The sequence below is a fragment of the Vulpes vulpes genome, chromosome 3 (assembly GCF_048418805.1).
Source record: "Vulpes vulpes isolate BD-2025 chromosome 3, VulVul3, whole genome shotgun sequence".
Classification (NCBI taxonomy): Eukaryota; Metazoa; Chordata; class Mammalia; order Carnivora; family Canidae; genus Vulpes; species Vulpes vulpes.
The window spans coordinates 86949063-86968346 of NC_132782.1; the positions used below are offsets into that span (position 1 = coordinate 86949063).

At 40.9% G+C, this 19284-nt stretch overlaps 1 protein-coding gene across 4 annotated transcripts in view; it reads left to right on the top strand.

Moving 5' to 3' along the window:
- The first annotated feature begins 6922 nt into the window (after positions 1-6922).
- RNF216 (ring finger protein 216) overlaps positions 6923-19284 on the top strand; it is a 160294-nt gene continuing 147932 nt past the window's right edge. Inside the window, exon 1 of one of the 4 annotated variants that reach the window (XM_026011377.2) lies at positions 6923-7094. The gene's annotated coding sequence lies outside the window, so the exon portion shown is untranslated. Of the gene's footprint in view, positions 7095-7743; positions 8142-19284 lie in introns of those variants that run through there. The other 3 variants (XM_026011375.2, XM_072753209.1, XM_026011376.2) reach the window with 3 other exon arrangements.

A 19284-nucleotide genomic window follows, 5' to 3' on the forward strand; every position in this document is an offset into this window, starting at 1 on the left:
ATGTACATTAGTCTTCCTAAAAGCTTTATTCATAATAGTCCCAAACTGGAAACAACTCAATGCCCATCAACAGGTGAGTGAATAAACAAATTGCGCTGTATCCATGGGACGGAATTCTACTCAGCAACAAAAGAAATAAACTATTGACACATATAAACAACATAGAGGAACCTAAAAAAAAAAAAAAGCCAACACAGTCTCATCTGATGAAAACTAAAAAACACTGATGAAAGATGGTGTAACCAAATGAAAGCACATTTCATGTTCATGAACTGGAAGCACAATATTGTGAAGATATTGATACTACACAATAAATTTATAGATTTTTTAAAAAAGATTTTATTGATTTACTCATGTGAGACACACTGAGAGAGAGAGGCAGAGATGTAGGGAGAGAGAGAAGCAGAGAGAGAAGCAGGCTCCACACAGGGAGCCCGATGTAGGACTCAATCCTGGGACTCTAGAATCACACCCTGGGCCAAAGGCAGGCGCTCAACCGCTGAGCCACCCAGGTGTCCTGAAATTTATAGATTCAATACAATCTCAATCAAAATCCCAGGGACACTTTTTTTTATAGAAACAGAAAAACCTATCCTAAAATTCATATGGAATTTCAAGGGACCCTAAAGAGCCAAAGCAATTTTGAGAAAGAAAAACAAAGCCTGGAGGCATCACACTTTCTAATTTCAAAATTCACTGCAAAGCTACAGTATTCAAAACTGTGTGGTCTTGGCATAAAGACATATAGGGCAGCCGGGTGGCTCAGCGGTTTAGCCCTGCCTTCAGCCCGGGGCATGATCCTGGAGACCCGGGATCGAGTCCCATGTCGGGCTCCAGGAATGGAGCCTGCATCTCCCTCTGCCTGTCTCTCTCTCTCTCTCTCTCTCTCTCTCTCTGTATTTCATGAATAAATAAATAAAATATTAAAACAAAGAAAGATATATAGACCAATGGAATAGAGTCTAGAAATAAATTCTCAAATACATGATCAAATGATTTTTTTTAAAGATTTTATTTATTTATTCATGAGAGATACAGAGAGAGAGGCAGAGACACAGGCAGAGGAAGAAGCAGGCTCCATGCAGGGAGCCTGATGTGGGACTTGATCCCGGGTCTACAGGATCATGGCCTGGGCCAAAAGCGGCGCTAAACTGCTGAGCCACCAGAGCTGCCCATGGTCAAATGATTTTTTACAAGGATTTCAAAACCATTCGATGGGGGAAAGAAGAGTCTTTTCAACAAATGTTTCTGGGAAAAACACATATCTACATACCAAAAAAAAAATGGACTTCCTAATTCATTTACATAAATACACAGAAATGAACTTAGAATGTATCAACCCAAATGTAAGATCTAAAACTATATAATTAGGAGAAGACAGAATAAAAGCTTTATGACATGAATTTGGTAGTGATTTCTTGTCTATGACACCAAATGTACAGGCAATAAAAGAAAAAATAGAGAAATAGGACTTTGTGAAAATTTAAAAATTGTGTACATCAAAGACAATATCAACAGTCTGAAAAAAAGGGCAACCCACAGAATGAGAGAAAATATTTGGAAATCACATATCTGAAAAAGGATGAATATTCAGAATATATAGAGAACTTCTGAAACCCAACACCCAAGAAACAAACAAATCCACACACAAATGACTAAAAAGATTAAATGGACATTTCTCCAAAGAAAATATACAACTGGCCAATAAGCCCATGAAAAAATGCTAAAGATCGTTAACCATTAGGAAAATGTAAATCAAAACTACAAAAAGGTATCCCCTCACAGTCATTAAGATGGCTACTATCAAAAACCAGAAAATAATGAGTATGAGCAAGAGTGTGGAGAAAGTGGAACCCTTGAATACAGTCAGATGGTAGAAAATAACACTATGTTTCCTCAAAAACCAAAAATAGAATTACCGTATGATCCAGCAATTCCACTCTGTGTATAAACCCAGTAGAATTGAAAGCAGGGTTTTCAAGAGATCGCGTTGTATACCCATGTCCACAGCAGCATTATTCACAATACCTAAAACATGAAAGCAACCCAAGTGTCCATTGACAGATGAATGGATAAGCAGAATGTGTTAATGCAGACAATAGAATATTATTCAGCCTTAAAAAAGGAGGAAATTCTGACATATGCTACAACATGGATCAACCTTGAGAATTATACTGAGTGACATGAGCCAATCACAGACAAATACTGTATGATTCCACTTATGTGAGGTACTTAGAGCAATCATAGTCATAGTGACAGAAATAGAACAGTGGTTGCCAGGGAATACTGCTCAATGGATGTAGAATTTCAGCTTTGTAAAATGAAAGAAGTTATGAAGAGGGAAGTATGATGATGGTTGATTGACATACATTATGAATATATTTAATACCACTGAGATGTATACTTAAAAATGGTTAAGATTTAAGATTTTGTTATGTGTACTTTACCATAATAAAAATAATTGAGAAAATAAAGATACATTGAGCAAAAGAAACCAGACACTAGTGTACATGCTTTATGATCTCATTTATCTGAAACTACACAAAAAGCAATTCTAATCTAAAATGATAGAAAGCAGATAAGTGGTTGCCTAGCACCCGGGATGAAGGTGGTAGATGGACTACCGCAGGTCAAGAAAGGAGCACAAGAGAATATTTTGGGGTGATAGGAATGATCTCTATCTTGTGGTGGTAGTGGTTATATGCGTGGGCATATAAAAATCTGTCAAAACTCAGAAATGTACACTTAAACTGGGTGCATTGTATTGCATATAAATCATCCTGCAATAACGGCGATTAAAAAAAAAAAAGCAATGTGCTAGAATAGCAGGAAATTACTGCTTCTGAAAGCAGATAGAGTTCAGGAATAATTTCCTCCATGGCCAGACGAGCACAGCTTCATCTTGATAAAACTGCTGGCAATACTTAGCAGCTCTTGGGAACAAAGTGATGATGATATACAAATTGTGGAAATGGCAGTCCTCTATGATTATGAATGATTCTACAGGTGGCAGACACATTCAACTAATTGCAACCAGAAAATGAAATAAAGGAAGCGGTCTTGCGGTGACTCACAAAGGGGTATGCGTTATACCCCAACTTTCTGGAATGCTCAGAGGGCTTCTAGGTGTCATACCTTCCTCCATGACTGCATGGAAATACAACCAGTACACATGATATGAATTTCCATAGATAGAATCCACATGCTTCTTCCCAGGATAACAGCAAAGCATCTCTTCTTGACAATAGTTTTGTCTGCAGGCATATATCTTTTGCCCTTTTTTTTTTTTTTTTTGAGGTTCTACCTTTCCCCCCCCCCCCCTACCTTTTTTTTTAAATTTTTATAAATTTATTTTTTTTGGTGTTCAATTTACCAACATATAGAATAACACCCAGTGCTCATCCCATCAAGTGCCCACCTCAGTGCCCGTCACCCAGTCACCCCCCACCCCCTGCCCACCTCCCTTTCCACCACCCCTAGTTCATTTCCCAGAGTTAGGAGTCTTTCATGTTCTATCTCCCTTTCTGATATTTCCCACTCATTTTTTCTCCTCTCCCCTTTATTCCCTTTCACTATTTATGTTTGTCCTTCTCTGATTGACTTATTTCACTCAGCATAATACCCTCCAGTTCCATCCACGTCAAAGCAAATGGTGGGTATTTGTTGTTTCTAATGTCTTTTGCCCTTTCTGATAGTTGGTGCTGGTTAACATTAAAAGCAAAAAAAAAAAAAAAAGATTCCTCTTATAGACATCGAACTTCATTTTTCCATAAACTAAAACATGGAGCAAAATTCCCCTTACTTCTGACTAATCACAAACTATTCCATCCTTCTCTCTCTTTTTAAAATTAAGTTAAGGGATCCCTGGGTGGCACAGTGGTTTAGCGCCTGCCTTTGGCCCAGGGCGCGATCCTGGAGACCCGGGATCGAATCCCACGATGGGCTCCCGGTGCATGGAGCCTGCTTCTCCCTCTGCCTATGTCTCTGCCTCTCTCTCTCTCTCTCTCTCCCCGTGACTATCGTAAATAAATAAAAATTAAAAAAAAAAAGATTTAAAAGAAAATCAGCTTTAAAAAAAAATAAAATTAAGTTAAATTTATTTTTTTAAGTACACTCTATACCCAACATGAATTTGAACCCCCGACCCTGGGCAGCCCGGTTGGCTCAGCGGTTTAGCGCTGCCTTCAGCCCAGGGCGTGATCCTGGAGACCTGGGATCAAGTCCCATGTCGGACTCCCTGCATGGAGCCTGGTTCTCCCTCTGCCTGTGTTTCTGACTCTCTCTCCACCTCTCTCTGTGTGTATCCCATGAATAAATGGGTAAAATTAAAAAAAAAAAAAAAAAAAAAAAAGAACTCACGACCCTGAGGATAAGAGTCACATGCTTTACTGATTGACCCAGCCAGGTACCCCTAATTTTTTTTAAGTTTTTTTTTTTTTAAGATTTGATTTATTTATTCATGAGAGAGAGAGGCAGAGACACAGGCAGAGGGAGAAGCAGGCTCCCTACCGGGAGCCCAACTCAGGACTCAATCCCGGGACTCTAGGATCACACCCTGGGCCAAAGGCAGGCACTAAACTGCTGAGCCACCCAGGAACCCCCCTTTTTAAGTTTTTATTTTAATTCCAGTTAGTTAACTACACTGTTCTATTAGTTCCAGATTCCTGTCCTTGTTTGAGGAAGCAGATTTTCAGTTCTACGCTTCACACCTTGATTTACTTATGGGTAATAGGCAGCCTAGGCAAAAGTACTGCAGTATTGCCATACTGCTCATATGTCTGAGGTCTGTTAAAGACTGTTGCATTTCCTGCTCTGCTGTTTTGTGGTTCAATGAGAGGGCAGGTGTGGGCTCACCTGTGGCATCTTGATAAGATGGAGCAGGGCCAGCAACTCAACAACAATTAACTGAATCTTCAGAGGCATGCACCATCAGACCCTACCCGCCTCTCCCCTGTATAATTGGTCTTTCCTTATTCATCAAAGCTTTTAAGACCTGTCTTATTCTGTGCACACCACCACCCCCGTTTCAGACGTATTTCTTGAGGATTTTTTTTTTTTAATTTCTTGAGGATTTAAGTAATCTATCTACACTCAGGCCTTAGTTTCTTGATCCCTCCCCTTGGATGATCGGCACCTCCCTTCTACCTCAGTCACACTCAAAGTTGCACCCTGGGCTTCACAATTATGAAGTGTATCATCTCCAAAATCTCAGTGTCAAGCATACCCCCTCTTTGTTTTTTGTTTTTTTTTTTTTAATTTATGATAGTCACAGAGAGAGAGAGAGAGGCAGAGACACAGGCAGAGGGAGAAGCAGGCTCCATGCACCGGGAGCCCGATGTGGGATTCGATCCCGGGTCTCCAGGATCGCGCCCTGGGCCAAAGGCAGGCGCCGAACCGCTGCGCCACCCAGGGATCCCCATACCCCCTCTTTGACCTCTTCCTATTTCTCCAGCTTCTTTTATCCCCCTGCATCTAAGTAGGTGGCTGGAGAAGTACCCACATCCTTGCTGCCTGGCCTCACTTTAAATTTCTGATCACGGAACTCTAGTGCCTGCAAGGCTACTGCATTCGGCTGATCGTTCTCTACTCTCTCCTTCACAAATCTTCTCCCAGATCTTTTCCCTGACCTCGCCCTCAGCTAAGGTCCCTCCTTATCATTTCCCTGAGGTTCAGTTGCATCATCTTGTGTCTCTGAGTAGCATTGGGCAACACTGATCATTGCCTTCTTGTTGAAACACTTTGTCTCTTTGGCCTCTGAGATACCGTACTCTCCTGGTTTTCCTCCGCAGCATCCTCTAGATTCCAAATGTTGAAGTGACCCTGAAGTCCGTCCTCAGCTGTCCTCTCCCCTCTATCTACACTCATTCCCTAGGTGTGAGTGTAGCCAGTCCGATGGCTTCATACGTTATCTCTATCTCAGTGACTCCTAGTTTAAATCCCTAACCTGAGTGATCCTGTCTTTCTGAAGCTGCAGACTCATATATCCAAATGCTGACTGACGTCTCTAATTTGAAGGTCTCGTTGGCAATTTCACACGTCCAAAACACATTTACTTCTCCCTACTCTGACCAAAATCTGTTCTTCCCAATCTCCCCCCATATTTATGACTGAAACCCCATTCACCCAGTTGCACGTTCCAAAAACCTTGCGGTTACCCTTTCCCTCTCACCTCACATCCAATCCATCTGCAAATCTCTCTGTTCTACTTGGAAAAAAAAAAAAAAAATCCCTACTCTGATCATTCCCCCCCCCCCTCCTTCCTGACCATACAAGTTAAGGTCACCATTGGGTATTTAGACTCCTATAATCTCTTCCTAACTAGCATTCCTCTGATTAAGACCTCCTTATGTCATTTCGTTTTCTGCTCAAACGTCCCTCTTTAGAAGACTTCATGATCGCATTGGCATCCCCATCACTCTCTACCCCTTCCTCTGCTCTATTTTTCTTGTGTTGTTTTTTTCCCCCTGAACCCTTCCTGCTTGAGCCAGTATTTTAGTGCGTTTGTTACATATCTACCCACTAAAACATTAACTTGGGGAGAACAGGGACCCTCTATATCGTTGTATGCCCAATTCCTACAACAGTGCCTGGCACACAGGAAGCTCTTCGAAAAATAGGTGTTGAATGAATGACCTGCCAAAGGCAGGTGCAAATAAATGCATATCCAATAGCTTTCCATGGGCATCTGCTCCCCCCTACCCCACATTCCCCCGCCCCCACTCTTTTCATCCCTAGGGAGACAGGCGACACTTCCTGAGGTTGGGGGAAGGGCCCCTCAGTTTCCTTCGTCCTCCCACCTCGTGGGGGAGTCAAGACTCAGTGGGCGGTGAGCGGCCAGACGTCCCTCTCTATGGTCTTACTCCCCAGGCCCCTCCTCCCTAGCACCCGGCGTGCCTCTATGGTTCTTCCTGTCATTAGTCGGGAGGGGGCGCTGTGCGCAGGCGCGGGGTGAAGTCGCGGCGGGGCCGGAAGGAGTGCAGCGGCGGCCTCGGCGGCGGCGGCAACGAAGCTGTCGGCGGCCGCTTCTGGTGACTAAAAGCTGTGGCGACAGAAGCCGCCGAGCCCGCTTGGCGAGCCGGCGAGCTGAGTGGCGAGTAAGTGTCGGCCGCGGGGCGCGCCCAGCTCCTCGGCAGGCCGCGTGAGGCGAGTGGCGTCTCAGCCCAGCGCCTCCATTAAGCCCCAGGGTGGGGGCGGGGGCGGGGGCGGGGGCCTCGGCTGTGAGGGGCGGCGGGGCCGCGGAGTCGGGGGCGCGGGCCTGGCCCGGCGGCCTCCCGCAGGCGAGCGGGCCCGGAGCCGCGCGGGGCCCCGCCGAGGGCCGGGCGGCGCGAGCAGCGGGGCTGGCGGCGAGGCGGGAGCCACAAAGGCGGCGGCGGCTGGCGGACGCTCCCCCGCGCCCGCCACTTCGGGAAGTTTCGCGGGCCGGTCCCTCGGCCTGCTGCGCGAGGGCGAACGCGCCGAAAGACCCGAGTTTCCCGGCGGCACCTCGCGGGAGGCGGCGTCGGTGGAGCCGAGCGCGGCCTGGAGCGCGCGGGCGGTGATGCACTGGGACTCTGAACTCCGCGTCCCCCTTCACCCCCCCGCCCCCCCGGGGCCCAGGGGCGTCGGGCCTCAGTCCCCAACCCTCCCGACTCGGTTCAGGAGCGCCGTCTTGTCGGGAAAGCCGGCGGCTCCCACCCAGCCCTCGTGAAGACATGCAAGTGCGTCAAAACCCTCTGCAGCGCGGGGAAGGCGAACCCGACAAATGTGCCTGGAGCGCCGCGCAGTGAACGAGACCGGCGTTCCCGCGTGGGACGTGGCTGGAGACTGCGTGGAACTACGGTCTCAAAACTTTGGGCCACTTCAGTCCTGTGCGAGACCCCCCCCCCCCCGTCTCGCCCACCGGCGCCCCCCCCCCCAAGTGCCTGCGGGTCCCACGTAAACCAGCCTGGGGCCCTGTAAATAACTCAAATACGTTGTGATAAGTGCCCGGGTATGGCTTGTCCATCCAAGTCACTTTGCTAATGCAAAGAGAAGATTTTTTTTTACCCTGCAGGGAACTGGGAGAAGACAGGGAAGATTTTAGGACCGACCTCAATTTTAGCACGCTTGTCTGAAAAATGACTGCCAAGAAACAGCCTTGCTTTGTTCTATTTGTTGTATAGGTAATTTATTGGGGCTCGGGGTACGTACTGGTGTGAAACTGAGGAAATCGCTGGAGAACTGAAGCCAGATTTGGGATCTCCCCCCTTAAACCTAAATAGAGGCTGGCGGGCAGCAAGTTTTTTGTTTTTTGTTTTTTGTTTTTGTTTTTTAAGAAAAAGCCTGCCTTCCAGCCCGAATGGAGAAATCCAATAAAGGAAGTTGAAATATGAGTCAGGAAGACTGAAAGTTTATGAAATAGGGTCGATGAGAGCGCCTGAGTTTGCTGACCCTGATGGCTTCTATTTAATGAGTAGTTGCTATAGTCTAGGCTGTGTTAAGGTCTTTTCAGACCTCATAACTAATTCTCATAGCTGGCAATATTTTATTTTTCTTGTCAGTAAGACAAACATGATGCTAGTAACTATGCTAGGCATTGTTCTAAGCATTTTTTAATGTAATGACTCCTTTAATCTTCAGTAATGGGGGTTCCATTATTATTTTAAAAGGAAGAAAACGAGGTACTGAAAAATAAGTAGTCAAAAAACTCCCACAGAGCTGGAACTTGAATTCAGTTTGGTTCCATAGCTCATGCTCCTACTAATTACTTTGCTATCCCTGTAGATATTAATTCGAAAAGTTCTTCTGGAGTATTTACTTTGTGCCAACAAGCAGTATGTCCTGCGGCTAATGGAATGAATAAGATGTTGGGTCCTCCATCCTTGGAAATTGTTTTAGCAGATAGCTATTTAATATAGCTTTCTAAGTATTTGTAGATTATTATTGTGCCAAGTACTTTGAAAGATTGAGATATGTTGTGTGAGTGAACAATGGGGATGGTTAGGTATTTCTTTTTTTTTTTTTTTTTTTAAAGATTTATTTATTTATGATAGACATAGAGAGAGAGGCAGAGACACAGGAGGAGGGAGAAGCAGGCTCCATGCTGGGAGCCTGAAGTGCAGGACTCGATCCTGGGACTCCAGGATTGCGCCCTGGGCCAAAGGCAGGCGCTAAACCGCTGAGCCACCCAGGGATCCTCCTGGTTAGGTATTTCTGAGGAAGTGATATTTAAGATAAGAAACTCAAAGATGAAAGGAGTTAATTTGGTCAGAGAGAGGCAGTGAAAAATAATCAGCCAGCCAGAGGTAAGAGGAAGGAGCATGGCCCGTTCAAGCCCTGAAAGAATGGTGAATGGAGGAGGAGAGGTGTATGGTGAGGCTAGCTATGTCAGCAATGGTCCTACGAGGCAGCGTTTCACAGGCCATGAAATTTTGGTTCTGTGACGAAATCTTAGGATTTAAAAAAAACAGCACCTCAGTGCCAAATGAAAATAAATGGGAGAGTAGGACCTATAGGCACTTTTGGGATGGCAGGGGCAGCTTATCATGAATTCACAGAGGATTCACCTCTAAAAAGATCATTGAAAACCATGATCCCCCCCCCTTGTGAATAAGGATGTGCTTGCTTATTTCAGTTTCTGAACCAATTTTCGTTGACATTTGAGGAAAATCATAAGGTTATATGTTAAACTCTTTAACCTACCTAGTGAAGATTCTGAGTTTAATTTTTGGGTTAAAACCCTTCCCATTGTGGGCAGCCCCGGTGGCTCAGGGTGGCTCAGCAGTTTAGCGCCGCCTTCAGCCCAGGGTGTGATCCTGGAGACCTGTGCCTATCTCTCTCTCTCTCTCTCTCATAAATAAATACAATCTTTAAAAAAAAAAAAAAAAAAAACTTTCCCATTGTAAAAAGACTCCGATAAGAGGATTTTTAGGATTCTTGTAAACTCTGATAAAACTCCAGACTAATTGTCCACATAATTATATCTGTAATTATGGATGCTATTTTACCTTTCATTTTGTCTACATATTAAAATATACACACATTACGTTTTCTTACTCTGAACTCATCACCTGCTTTGTTCTTTCTTAATAGTATTGCCATCCTCCAGTCACCCAACATCTAGGTATCCTTAACATGTGGGTCAACTTCGACTCCTTTCTTCTTGCCTCATGGCTCTTAACCTACAAAAATTCTGTTGAATCTAATTTTAGTTGGTATCTTATATCATTTTCCCCTCTCTGCTTGCTGGTTCTCTCTAGTTCATACTACGCTGCCTCTTGTTTCCTGGGTTTCTTGATACCACATGTCTTTTACAGTCTTCCACATTGCAGTTAGTTTGATTTTCCTAAAGTGCAAATCTTTTTATTGCTTCTTACTGGTTAGAAAATAAAATTTAAATTGGTTTCTGTTACCTATGGATGCATAAAAGCAAGTCACTCCCAAACATAGTAACTTAATATGACAATTTTGTCAACAATTTTGTGTTAGGATATTGGGAAGGACTAATCTGGGCTGTTTTTTCCTGATCCATGTGTTGCTAGCATAGTAGTAGGGCTAAAGCTTCCACTTTCAAAATGCTTTTTCATTCCCATGCGTTGTCAGGGACTGGTGGAAAGTTGGGCTCAGCCACATTTTCTTTCTCCAGGTAGTGTCAGGGCTTTCCATATAATCTCTCCATCAGTAGTCAGACTTCTTTTTTTTTTTTTAAGAATTTTTTTTAATTTTTTTTATTTTTTTATTTATGTATGATAGTCACAGAGAGAGAGAGAGAGAGGCAGAGACACAGAGGGAGAAGCAGGCTCCATGGACCGAGAGCCCGATGTGGGATTCGATCCCGGGTCTCCAGGATCGCGCCCTGGGCCAAAGGCAGGCGCTAAACCGCTGCGCCACCCAGGGATCCCAGTAGTCAGACTTCTTAAAGGTGATTCGGGGCTCCAGGAGTCCTGGGTGGAAGCTGCTTAAAGGCAAAGCTTGTAACTAGCACAGTATTCAGTTTAGCTTAAATATGGACTAAGCTTCTCTGACTTCCTGCCATCGTCTAACTGGAATAGTGTCTTTCTTGCACTAATTCTTTATATTTTGTGGTGTACTTACTTTGTATTCGCTGGTTGTACTCCCAAGTTTTTTGAGGCAAGATCCATGTTGGATTTTCTTTGTAGGTATTCCCAACGATGCATAACAATTTTTTTTTAAGATTTTATTTATTTGAGAGAAAGAACATGAGCGGAGGGAGGGTGGGCAGAGGGACCAGCCGACTCCTCATTGAGCACAGAGCCTGATGGAGGGCTTGATCCCAGTATCCCTACTGAGATCATAACCTGAACCAAAGTCAGATGCTCCACCGACTGAGCCACCCAGGTGCCCCACAACTGTTTTATCCCATGTGGCAAGACCACAATAAATATTTGCTGAACTCTTTAATGTATTTTAATTTTAAATAGTAATGTAGAGGTGCTTGAGTGGCTTAGTTAAGGGTCTGACTCTGATCTCACTTCTGTCTTAATCTCAGTCAGGGTCCTGAGTTCAAGCTCTATGTTGGGCTCCACACTGGGCATGGAGTCTACTTTAAAAAATAATAATAATTCCACTTTAATATGGAAAAGTCAGAAAATATAAGAAAGGAAAAATATATATTAAGGTTATTACTTAGAATAACCATTAACTTTTTGTTGTGTTGATTTAATGTTGATTAAATGTTACAATGTCATGCATTGTAAGCATGAGTAATCAAATAATGGTTAAAATGAGAAGGTAGAATTTAAATGAAGAGCAATACTCACTTATAATCACTTGAAAAACCATGCTGGGAAGAGGTATCGTGGAGTGGTATGACGTGGGCAGCCTGTGCCTGGCTCTGCTTTGCCTACCTTTCCCTGAAATACTGAAAGAGATTAATTCATTAAATTGGAAACATCTTGTATTACACTAAAATCAGTGCTGCAGAAGTGACAGACATATTTTTGGAGTTTACTCTGGAAAGCAGGAACACTACAAAACTCCAGGACAATGCAGTGTTATATTAAGAACATGTGGAAGGAAAAATGGAGATGTAACACGAATAGAAGGATGAGAAGAAAATGACTTATAACTGAAGAAAATCCTGATAAACTCTTGTCACTTAAGCCATGTTACCTGAGTCTTGCTACATATGGCTCTGATGAACAGCTTCAGTCTCTGACAGAGGAAGATGTGTTTTTGGAGCCACTCATTCATTCAGCAACTGTGTGGGACACAGAAAATACAGCTATGAATAAGAAAGATCTAGTCAAGGGTCTATGGAGAACACAATTCAAATGTGAACTTTCTCATGTGTTGATACATCTTCCAAGGAAGAAAAAAGATAATGAGGACAGTTGTAGGAGGTGGGAGAGAATATGGAATTGTCATCTCTTTTCTTTTTACAATACAGTAGTACTACATAAGATTTTCCAAGGGGAAATGAAGTGATGAAAAGCACGCTAACTTTTGTTTCTAATTTGGAAGCATTATCTGATACTGACTGTAGAGTATGGTTGCAGATGTACATATGATAATTTTTACAATAAAAGAGGCAAGACCTAAACTATTTTGTTAGATAGCATTTCCCATTTCTGGATTCGACATTTGTTTAGCTATTTTCTTCAGCTGCCTGATGAAGAAGCTACTTCCAGAGGAAAAATCGCAATTTCTTATAGGAGGAAGTAATAGTGAATAGTTCTAATAAAACTAGCAAAAGTAACCTGGAAGAGGAAAGTAAAGCCCTCCCCCCACATTTTCTGTGTTGTCAACTTGCTAATAAACACTGTACCTCCACTGTGTACTTGTGGTAACAAGCTCCTGTTCTGGTGGCATTTACCATTTACAAAGTGGCTTCATGTTTCCTACACAGCTTTACAAGGTAAGAATAGCTCTTTCCATTTCTTAGGGAATAGCAAAAGTCATAATGTGACACTTGGTACTAGGCACTAAGGTAAATATATATATTTAATTCAATTAATTTTAGAACAACTATACTCATTTTACAAATTAACTTGAGTCTAAGAGATTAAGCAATTTACGCAGTCATTGACTAAATGGTGAAACCAGGATTCATGCTTATGTAGTTTGATCTGAAGCCCAGATGAGAGAACTAAATGTGAGGAACTTGAAAGACCTTTGCAGAGAAGCTAGTCAGGAGTAGATATTCCCTCATCAGGCTCCTTTTCTCAGCTTGGGGCCATTGTATGTACCACTCATTCATGAGGAATCTTGCTTCTAAAGTACCACTAGTAATCGATTTTAACTACAAGCTTGATGTTCCTAACTAAATTAAGTATATATAAAATGAATCACATTTCCCTTTGATTTCTAGTATAAAATTGAAAGAACCTTGTTGTGGTTAAAAAAAAAAAAAACTAGTTAGTGTAATTGTGTTCAAAATACTTTTTAAAAATTGTGTTTGAAAAGTAAAGTTTTGAATAGATACAGTTCAAATTTGACATTAGAGCTCTTTTTTCTACCATGCTATTTATAGATGTCATTGTTCTTTGAAGTGAGATTTGTAATTTTTAAAAATATACTTTTGTCCACTTAAAGATACCAGAAAGTTATGTAAAAATTTTAAGTAAGTCTGGATACACAACTTAGTATTCTCTAAGTTGGAAAAATACCGATGTTACTTGACTGTTAACTCTTGGTAGACATGAGAAGCCAGGGCCTGGAGTCTACTTTCTCTAAAGCATATGGTTTTTCCCAGGAAGACTAAGTAAGTTGAGATTTTCTTAGAACCAGAGACATTGGTTCTTAATTATTTTCATTTTTCTCATTTTCATCAAAGTAAAGCAAGAAAATGATTCAAATGTCAAAGTACTACTGTTTCCCAGAGGCAACCACATTTTTTTTTCTTATAATGGTTCCCCCCCCCCCCAACTTTAACATTGTGAAATAGAGTACACACAAAGAAGTTTGACCCCAAACAGTTTAGGCCTGTGCCTATACTTCATCTAAATGAAGTCATTCAAGGTATATTTTCTTATGTCTGGATTCCTTCACTCAACTATTATGTGTCTGAGTCCATCCATGTTGTGTGTGACTTCAAAAGTCCATCCATGTTGTGTGTGACTTCATTTTTGTTATATAGTTTTTAATTGTGTGAACAAACTACTGGGTGTTCATTGCTTCATTGATGTGAGGCCTTTTTAGTTTTTGACTTTTAGAAAAATGTTGCTGTGAACTTACGCATAGATCTGGTACACTTAAGCATACAGTTTTACAGATTTCTAGTGGTAGATTATTGGGTCAGAGCATTTTATCTTCTGATAAAAGTTTTACTTCTGATAAAGTATCAGGCTTGCTTATTTATTTATGTATGTATGTATGTATGTATGTATGTATGGTTGTACCAATTTATTATCCCACCAGTGGTATATGAAATTCCCCATTGCTCCAAGTCATTAATTTTTCAGACTTTTAAGAATTCTTTGAGTATATAATACATCATGAGGGTTTTCTTACCCTTAAAAAAAAAAAAAAAAAGAAAACGCCAATATGTAAAACTACATAAAACATGTGTATGGTTTAATAAGTTATTATAAGATGCCAGTATCCACCGCCCAGTTTAAAACGTAGATCATCCACAGACCCCGTCTGTGTATCCTGTCCTGATCATAACTCATTCCTTCCCCCTAAAATTAGCTATTAGTCTAACTTTCATAATCATTTTCTTGTATTTCTTTATGGTTTTATCACTCAAGAGTACATCCCTAGGTACTATAATCCTGTTTTAAATTTTTGATGTATTTTTTAAATCTAAGGTTCCTAGGATTTCCATTCCTTTTCTTTTTTCCTTGTAATTTATCTGTTGAGCCTGAATCAGTTGACCTGTAGTTTCCCAGAGCCTAATTAGATGTGCATTAGACTTCTAAAAACTTATGATTCCCCTATAGAGCCTTTTTTTCATGGTACTCCCTCATTAAGTACTAAGGAGTAAGATTTTGCTGGGTGGGACTGAATTTTGGAGTTCACAAATCACTGTCATATCTTAAGATCTTTTCACACCTTTGTAAAAGCACTCTTCATTGAGAATACATGGTTTGGATTGCATATTTATGGTCCAATTCAAAGTTTCAGTTTTCCTCTAGCCTCTATTCTAAAAATGTGTCTGGGTCCAGATGCTTGTCCAAACTCGGTTCCATCTCTTTCACAAGACTGTAGATAGTGTTCTTTCCTCAGAAGGCACTTAGGTGTTGTCTCTGTGATAGCAGGCGGTGATATTTAAGGTCTAGATCCAGTAATTCATTGAAGATTGCAAAATGATATTTGAATTTTTAAAATTAATACTGGAATACTTTCATAAGAAACCATTATCTTGTCTATTTGGTTATCCAGTGATATACAGTTCATATAGGAAAAGCAAGAAAGTACCTAATACTTTGCCTTTATCTTATGTGTTTTGTGTATTTATTTTTAGAGAGGGAGAGGGGGAGAGAATATTAAGCAGGCTTCACGCCCAGTGCAGAGCCCAAGGTGGGGCTTGATTTTACAGCCCTGAGACCAGCTGAAATTGAGTGGGATGCTTAACTGACTGAGCTACCCAGATGCCTCTATTTTTTACCAGTTTTAAAGATATTGTATTACTTTTGATATCATCCTTTGAAAATGACCACCTTAAAAATAATTTTGAACATTTTCATTTATATGTTTTCTTAAGAGATTCATGCCATCTTATTTTTATTGGAGCTCAAAATAACCCATGATAGGCCAGTCTGGGTAGCCTCTTCAGGATTTTGTTGTTGTTGTTGTTATTCTTACAGGTCCCAGTCTTTGAGAAATAGTTTTTGATAGCTTCCTTGATATTTGATACAAGGTGTTGTAGGCTCATTTTGTTAAGATTCCTGCTCCAAAATTAGAATTAGTAATTTCTACAAAAAAGCCTTAGTTTCTTTTGGTGGGAAATAATATTTCAAGACTGTAATTTGGACACTACAGATGTTCATTGCTACAAGTAATTTGTTGTCTTCAGTCCTTTCTTTGGTGGGAGGGGGGGGCTGTATAGAATTAAAATATTTTATGAGTTCACACAAATATTTATAATTCAATTTTAGGACTGTTGGGATTTTACTTAAAAATAAAATTTTTTATACTGAGATTCTTGATTCCCAAGGGCACAGGGGTTAATAGAATATTCCATAACTGCTGATCTTTTTAACTTTTTTATTTATTTTATTTTATTTTAAATTTTTTTTATTTATGATAGTCACAGAGAGAGAGAGAGAGAGAGAGAGGCAGAGACATAGGCAGAGGGAGAAGCAGGCTCCATGCACCGGGAGCCCGACGTGGGATTCGATCCCGGGTCTCCAGGATCGCGCCCTGGGCCAAAGGCAGGCGCTAAACCGCTGCGCCACCCAGGGATCCCTCTTTTTAACTTTTTTATACACAAAAGAGTGAAAGTCTTAATGTCATAGCCATTATTATATGACTTTAAAGTTTTGCATATGGGGGATCCCTGGGTGGCTCAGCGGTTTGACGCCTGCCTTTGGCCCAGGGTGCGGTCCTGGAGTCCCGGGATTGAGTGCCGCGTTGGGCTCCCGGCATGAAGGCTGCTTCTCCCTCCTCCTGTGTCTCTGCCCCTCTCTCTCTCTCTCTCTCTCTCTCTCTCTATCATAAATAAATAAATGAATCTTTAAAAAAAAAATAAAGTTTTGCATATGCTTCCCCTCCCCATAATTTTTATAATTGTACTATGTCGCTTAATTTTAGTTCCTGTTTAATCTTTATGCCAATAGCATAAAGCTATGCTATGCTAGCATAGCATATGTTATGCTTTATGTAATATGCAAGTAATTACATATTTTAATGTTTACTGCTAGTCTTTGTGTTGGTGCTTTAGTCATTTTGGTTGCCTAAAGTTTATTTTTCTGTCAAATTCCTCAGGGAAGTCCTGTAAAAATAATATTACATAAGTTCTTCTATGTTGGTAAATTTGTGAACCTTTTCTTTGAAATTACTTTTGCTGGACAAAATGTCTGGCTCACATTTTTTAAAAAAGCATTCCATTTTCTAATGGCAGAAAGCATCACTGTCAAAGTCTGTTAATAATTTTCTGTCTTTTCTATGTCTCACGCCCAAGCCATAAAAGGATTTTTTTTAAGTACGTCTTGGTAGTTGTCATTTTGGGTGGGTTTTTCTGTGTGTGTGTGTGTTTTGTTTTGTTTTGTTTTTTAGGTATTTGCTGCATTCTTTTGAAATGTCTGTACATTTATACTTTAGGAAAATTTTTTTCCATTACAATTTTTAGTATTCCCTTTCAATTTATTGGAGAGCTGCTGTTTTTGATGGTGGACAGTCTTTGTCCTGAATATTTGTTCCTTTATCTCTTTTTCTATTTAAAATTTTTCTTTCACCAAACAGCATGTGTTGTGTTTATTCATGCTTGTGTTCCTTCTAATTTATTCTTCTTTCCTGAAACTGTTTAAAATTTGTTTCTTTCCTGAGATCGGTTATTCCATTTCTGAGTTTTCTAGTTCTGATTTATATTGTTGTTTTATCTATTATTTTCTTAGTGTCCTTTGGGTTGTTACATCTTTCTGGCATGTTTTCATTGTTTATAAAGATGTTTTGCTGCTGCTTTTTTTTTTCTTATAACTTTATAGGAGTTTTGACGTCAGTTCTTTGCTCATTTTTATTTTTCAGCAGAAATTTTATAAGCCAGAATCTGCTCATTTTTAATGAAGTTGGCTTTCTTAGACTTTTAGAAAGAGGGTAGTTTAGGATAGCTTTTCTTCATAGAACTCCCTTTTCATACAGTGTTCAAAATATGACAGCTTGCTTTTAGAGACTTCCTAGCTTTGTCCTCTATTATTAGACCTGCCCTCTCTTTCCTTTCTCTTTATTGTCTCTGTCTTGACTCAATTTCATTCTTCCCGGCTTTTTGTCTCATTTGTAGGGCCACATCCTGCAAAGGAGCCCTGCTAGATCAGGCTTGAAACTTTATGGGTTCTAGACTGCTTCACTCTCAGTTCTTTTTTTTTTTTTTTTTTCACTCTCAGTTCTTGATGGCATTCCCTGCACTCGCTTTTTGAACTTCTCAGACTCCTTCCTGTTGTTCACAGCTTCCTCAGATTGGCCTATATACCCTTTTTTTTTTTTTTTTTTTTTTTGCCTATGTGCTTTTCAGTGAATACCTGTTGGTTGTTTGGGGGTTGTCCTCTTCTCAGGTCCAAATGATTTCCTATGATATCTGAGGCACAAATGGTACTTCAGAGATCTTGTGGCTCTTGGTGATTTGTTCTCATGGGCTCATATTTGGGAGTTTGTAGTGATTCTTTCTTAGTTTTTTCCTAACTTGGAATTTTTTGGTTTTAGATGAGAATTTGGGTAGGTTCAAAAACTGTGGTGCTACCATCTTCCCAGAATTCCCTTATGGTTTCAGTTTATGTTCTGATGTCTCACAACGTTGGGCACTTTTTCATTTGTTTATTGGCCTTTTGGGTTTCCTCAGTAAACTCACCATTGGGAGTTCAAATCTTTTAGCCCATTTTTCCTTTAAGTTGTCTGGTTTGTGTGTTTTTCAGTTACCATCTAAGTGTTCTTTATATTTGTTGGATAGGAGCCCTTTGTTTTATGTATTGTAAGTATCTTCTCCCAGTGGCTTGCCTTTTTCATTCTTAATAATTTTTTTGTGAATAGAAGTTTATGTTTTTAATGTACAGTATTTCAATCTTATATGGATAGTACTTTTTATATCCTGTTTAAGTTATCTTCTCAACCCCAAGTTTGTGAAAGTATTTTTTTTATGATATCTTCTTGAAACTTTTTTACCTGTTCATTTAAATCAAGAGTTCACCTAAAGTCATTTTTGTCTGAGGCATGAGGAAGAGACCTAGTTCCTCATTCTCCACCCCCCCCCCCCATAGCTTTCTAGTACAGCATCATACAGTAAAAACATATTTTCCACTCCTCTGCAATGCTACTTTTGTCGTAAGTCAAACATCCACATATGAATGAATCTGTTTCTGGATTCTGTTCCAGAGGTCTGTTTTTCTCTTCTTTTGCCAATACCACATGGTCTTAATTCCTGTAGTTTTGTATTAATAAGACTTGCTGTCTGATAGTGTAAATCTTGCACCTTTCGTTTTTCTTTATGAATGCCTTGGATTTTCCTGTAGATTTTAGAATCATGTAGTATACACCCACTTTTAAAAATCTGACTAAGGGGGCGCCTGGGTGGCTCAGTGGTTGAGCGCCTGCCTTCGGCTCAGGGTGTGATCCTGGAGTCCTGGGATCGAGTCTCACATCGGGCTCCCTGCATGGAGCCTGCTTCTCCCTCTGCCTGTGTGTGTCTGCCCCCCCCCCCCCCAAGGCTCTCAT